This window comes from Triticum dicoccoides, chromosome 2A, assembly GCF_002162155.2.
Source record: "Triticum dicoccoides isolate Atlit2015 ecotype Zavitan chromosome 2A, WEW_v2.0, whole genome shotgun sequence".
NCBI lineage: Eukaryota > Viridiplantae > Streptophyta > Magnoliopsida > Poales > Poaceae > Triticum > Triticum dicoccoides.
Genome location: NC_041382.1, coordinates 82,109,291 through 82,115,418, shown reverse-complemented (window position 1 = coordinate 82,115,418; position 6,128 = coordinate 82,109,291).

Genomic DNA, 6,128 nt, shown 5'->3' with positions numbered 1-6,128 from the left:
ATCCTCGTGAATTTAGGAGATGGCTAGCTATGCCTTTGGATTTTATTCCTCAGAAAGGAAAGAAAAGGAATAAATCATAATTCAAAAATATTGCATGGGACTTAGCAATATTTTTGCATATCCAAGGTTCAGAAAGGTAGAGTGGTCTCTGGGAACAAATGGAATGATCAATAGATCAAGGAAAATGATGGCTCCTTTGTAAGTACAAAGGGCATATCCAAATTCCAAAAATTTGGAATTAGGGTTTGAAAGGATTTGAGCTGATGCAAATGAGGGCTTGCCCACTGAAAAAGACATGAACAAAGTTTTGAAAGGTTGGAAATGACAAAATTTCTCAGAGTCATCCAGCAAACTCAGGAGAAAATTTTGAAGATGAGTGCCAGGAAGGAATAACAGCACAAAAATTGATAACCAAATTTTGGGGCTGTTACATAGAAGCAATAGTTGGCGAGACGACAACGATGCTACGATGGAGATCAAGGTGTCGCGCCGGTGACGATGGTGATCATGACGGTGCTTTGGAGATGGAGATCAAAGGCACAAGATGATGATGGCCATATCATATCACTTATATTGATTGCATGTGATGTTTATCCTTTATGCATCTTATTCTGCTTTGGTTGACGGTAGCATTATAAGATGATCTCTCACTAAAAATTTCAAGGTACAAGTGTTCTCCCTGAGTATGCACCGTCGCAAAAGTTCGTCATGCCGACACACCACGTGATGATCGGGTGTGATAAGCTCAACGTTCTTATACAACGGGTACAAACCAGTTTTGCACACGCAGAATACTTAGGTTAAACTTGACGAGCCAAGCATATACAGATATGGCCTCGGAACACTGAGACCGAAAGGTCGAGCGTGAATCATATAGTAGATATGATCAACATAGTGATGTTCACCATTGAAAACTACTACATTTAACGTGATGATCGGTTATGGTTTAGTTGACTTGGATCACGTGATCACTTAGATGATTAGAGGGATATCTATCTAAGTGGGAGTTCTTAAGTAATATGATTAATTGAACTTAAATTTATCATGAACTTAGTACCTAATAGTATTTTGCTTGTCTATGTTGTTGTAGATAGATGGCCCGTGCTGTTGTTCCGTTGAAATTTAATGCGTTCCTTGAGAAAGCAAAGTTGAAAGATGATGGTAGCAATTACACGGACTGGGTCCGTAACTTGAGGATTATCCTCATTGCTGCACAGAAGAATTACATCCTGGAAGCACCGCTGGGTGCCAGGCCTGCTGTAGATGCTACTCATGATGTTAAGGACATCTGGCAGAGCAAAGCTGATGACTACTTGATAGTTCAGTGTGCCATGCTTTACGGCTTAGAACCGGGACTTCAACGATGTTTTGAACATCATGGAGCATATGAGATGTTCCAGGAGTTGAAGTTGATATTTCAAGCAAATTCCCGGATTGAGAGATATGAAGTCTCCAATAAGTTCTACAGCTGCAAAATGGAGGAGAATAGTTCTGTAAGTGAACATATACTTAGAATGTCTGGGTACTGCAATCACTTGATTCAACTAGGAGTTAATCTTCCGGATGATAGTGTCATTGACAGAATTCTTCAATCACTACCACCAAGCTACAAGAGCTTCGTGATGAACTATAATATGCAAGGGATGGATAAGACAATTCTCGAGCTCTTCGCAATGCTAAAGGCTGCAGAGGTAGAAATCAAGAAGGAGCATCAAGTGTTGATGGTCAATAAGCCCACCAGTTTCAAGAAAAAGGGTAAAGGGAAGAAGAAGGGGAACTTCAAAAAGAATGGCAAACAAGTTGCTGCTCAAGAGAAGAAACCCAAGTCTGGACCTAAGCCTGAGACTGAGTGCTTCTACTGCAAACAGACTAGTCACTGGAAGCGGAACTGCCCCAAGTATTTGGCAGATAAGAAGGATGGCAAGGTGAACAAAGGTATATGTGATATACATGTTATTGATGTGTACCTTACGAGAGCTCGCAGTAGCACCTGGGTATTTGATACTGGTTCTGTTGCTAATATTTGCAACTCGAAACAGGGACTACGGATTGAGAGAAGATTAGCTAAGGACGAGGTGACGATGCGTATGGAAAATGGTTCCAAAGTCGATGTGATCGCCGCCGGCACGCTACCTCTACATCTACCTTCGGGATTAATTTTAGACCTGAATAATTGTTATTTGGTGCCAGCGTTAAGCATGAACATTATATCTGGATCTTGTTTGATGCGAGACGGTTATTCATTTAAATCTGAGAATAATGGTTGTTCTATTTATATGAGTAATATCTATTATGGTCATGCACACTTGAAGAGTGGTCTATTTGTCTTGAATCTCGATAGTAGTAATACACATATTCATAATGTTGAAGCCAAAAGATGCAGAGTTGATAATGATAGTGCAACTTATTTGTGGCACTGCCGTTTAGGTCATATTGGTGTAAAGCGCATGAAGAAACTCCATACTGATGGACTTCTGGAATCACTTAATTATGAATCACTTGGTACTTGCGAACCATGCCTCATGGGCAAGATGACTAAAACTCCGTTCTCCAGAACAATGGAGCGAGCAACAGATTTATTGGAAATCATACATACAGATCTATGTGGTCCAATGAATATTGAGGCTCGCAGCGGGTATCGTTATTTTCTCACCTTCATAGATGATTTGAGCAGATATGGGTATATCTACTTAATGAAACATAAATCTAAAACATTTGAAAAGTTCAAAGAATTTCAGTGTGAAGTGGAAAATCGTCGTAATAAGAAAATAAAGTTTCTACGATCTGATCGTGGAGGAGAATATTTGAGTTACGAGTTTGGTCTACATTTGAAACAATGCGGAATAGTTTCGCAACTCACGCCACCCGGAACACCACAGCGTAATGGTGTGTCCGAACGTCGTAATCGTACTTTACTAGATATGGTGCGATCTATGATGTCTCTTACTAATTTACCACTATTGTTTTAGGGTTATGCTTTAGAGACGGCTGCATTCACGTTAAATAGGGCACCATCGAATTCCGTTGAGATGACGCCTTATGAACTGTGGTTTGGAAAGAAACCAAAGTTGTCATTTCTTAAAGTTTGGGGCTGCGATGCTTATGTGAAAAAGCTTCAACCTGATAAGCTCGAACCCAAATTGAAGAAATGTGTCTTCATAGGATACCCAAAGGAAACTATTGGGTACACCTTCTATCACAGATTCGAAGGCAAGACATTTATTGCTAAGAATGGATCCTTTCTAGAGAGTTTCTCTCGAAAGAAGTGAGTGGGAGGAAAGTAGAACTTGATGAGGTAATTGTACCTGCTCCCTTATTGGAAAGTAGTTCATCACAGAAACCGGTTCCTGTGACACCTACACCAATTAGTGAGGAAGCTAATGATAATGATCATGAAACTTCAGATCAAGTTACTACCGAACCTCGTAGGTCAACCAGAGTAAGATCCGCACCAGACTGGTACGGTAATCCTGTTCTAGAATTCATGTTACTTGACCATGATGAACCTACGAACTATGAAGAAACAATAGTGAGCCCAGATTCCGCAAAATGGCTTGAGGCCATGAAATCTGAGATGGGATCCATGTATGAGAACAAAGTGTGGACTTTGGTTGACTTGCCCGATGATCGGCAAGCCATCGAGAATAAATGGATCTTCAAGAAGAAGACTGACGCTGACGGTAATGTTACTGTCTACAAAGCTCGACTTGTTGCAAAAGGTTTTCGACAAGTTCAAGGGGTTGACTACGATGAGACTTTCTCACCCGTAGCGATGCTTAAGTCTGTCCGAATCATGTTAGCAATTGCCGCATTTTATGATTATGAAATTTGGCAAATGGATGTCAAAAATGCATTCCTGAATGGATTTCTGGAAGAAGAGTTGTATATGATGCGACCAGAAGGTTTTGTTGATCCAAAGGGTGCTAACAAAGTGTGCAAGCTCCAGCGATCCATTTATGGACTGGTGCAAGCCTCTCGGAGTTGGAATAAATGTTTTGATAGTGTGATCAAAGCATATGGTTTTATACAGACTTTTGGAGAAGCCTGTATTTACAAGAAAGTGAGTGGGAGCTCTGTAGCATTTCTAACATTATATGTGGATGACATATTGTTGATTGGAAATGATATAGAATTTCTGGATAGCATAAAAGGATACTTGAATAAGAGTTTTTCAATGAAAAACCTCGGAGAAGCTGCTTATATATTGGGCATCAAGATCTATAGAGATAGATCAAGACGCTTAATTGGACTTTCACAAAGCACATACCTTGATAAAGTTTTGAAGAAGTTTAAAATGGATCAAGCAAAGAAAGGATTCTTGCCTGTGTTACAAGGTGTGAAGTTGAGTAAGACTCAATGCCCGGCCACTTCAGAAGATAGAGAGAAAATGAAAAGTGTTCCCTATGCTTCAGCCATAGGCTCTATCATGTATGCAATGTTGTGTACCAGACCTGATGTGTGCCTTGCTATTAGTTTAGCAGGGAGGTACCAAAGTAATCCAGGAGTGGATCACTGGACAGCGGTCAAGAACATCCTGAAATACCTGAAAAGGACTAAAGCTATGTTTCTCGTTTATGGAGGTGACAAAGAGCTCGTCATAAATGGTTACGTCAATGCAAGCTTTGACACTGATCCGGCCAATTCTAAATCGCGAACCAGATACGTGTTTATATTGAACGGTGGAGCTGTTAGTTCGAGCAGTTCTAAACAAAGCGTCATGGCAGGATCTACGTGTGAAGCGGAGTACATAGCTGCTTTGGAAGCATCAAATGAAGGAATCTGGATGAAGGAGTTCATATCCGATCTAGGTGTCATACCTAGTGCATCGGGTCCAATGAAAATCTTTTGTGACAATACTGGTGCAATTGCCTTGGCAAAGGAATCTATATTTCACAAGAGAACCAAGCACATCAAGATACACTTCAATTCCATCTGGGATCAAGTCCAGGTGGGAGACATGGAGATTTGCAAGATACATACGGATCTGAATGTTGTAGACCCGTTGACGAAGCCTCTTCCACGAGCAAAACATGATCAACACCAAGACTCCATGGGTGCTAGAATCATTACTGTGTAATCTAGATTATTGACTCTAGTGCAAGTGGGAGACTGAAGGAAATAATCCCTAGAGGCAATAATAAAGTTATTATTTATTTCCTCATATCATGATAAATGTTTATTATTCATGCTAGAATTGTATTAACCAGAAACATAATACATGTGTGAATACATAGACAAACATAGTGTCACTAGTATGCCTCTACTTGACTAGCTCGTTGATCAAAGATGGTTGAGTTTCCTAGCCATAGACATGAGTTGTCATTTGATTAACGGGATCACATCATTAGGAGAATGATGTGATTGACATGACCCATTCCGTTAGCTTCGCACTTGATCGTTTAGTTTACTGCTATTGCTTTCTTCATGACTTATACATCTTCCTATGACTATGAGATTATGCAACTCCCAATTACTGGAAGAACACTTTGTGTGCTACCAAACGTCACAATGTAACTGGGTGATTATAAAGGTGCTCTACAGGTGTCTTCGATGGTGTTCATTGAGTTGGCATAGATCGAGAATAGGATTTGTCACTCCGATTGTCGGAGAGGTATCTTTGGGCCCTCTCGGTAATGCACATCACTACAAGCCTTGCAAGCAATGTGACTAATGAGTTAGTTACGAGATGATGCATTGCGGAACAAGTAAAGAAATATGCTAGTAACGAGATTGAACTAGGTATTGAGATACCGACAATCAAATCTCGGGCAAGTAACATACCGATGACAAAGGGAACAACGTATGTTGTTATGCGGTTTGACCGATAAAGATCTTTGTAGAATATGTAGGAACCAATATGAGCATCCAGGTTCCGCTATTGGTTATTGATCGGAGACATGTCTCAGTCATGTCTACATAGTTCTCGAATCCATAGGGTCCACACGCTTAAAGTTCTGTGATGATCGGTATTATGAGTTTTTGTGTTTTGATGTACAGAAGGTAGTTCGGAGTCCCGGATATGATCACGGACATGACGAGGAGTCTCGAAATGGTCAAGATGTAAATATCGATATATTGGACGACTATGTTCAGACACCGGAATTGTTTTGGAAGGTTTCAGACATATA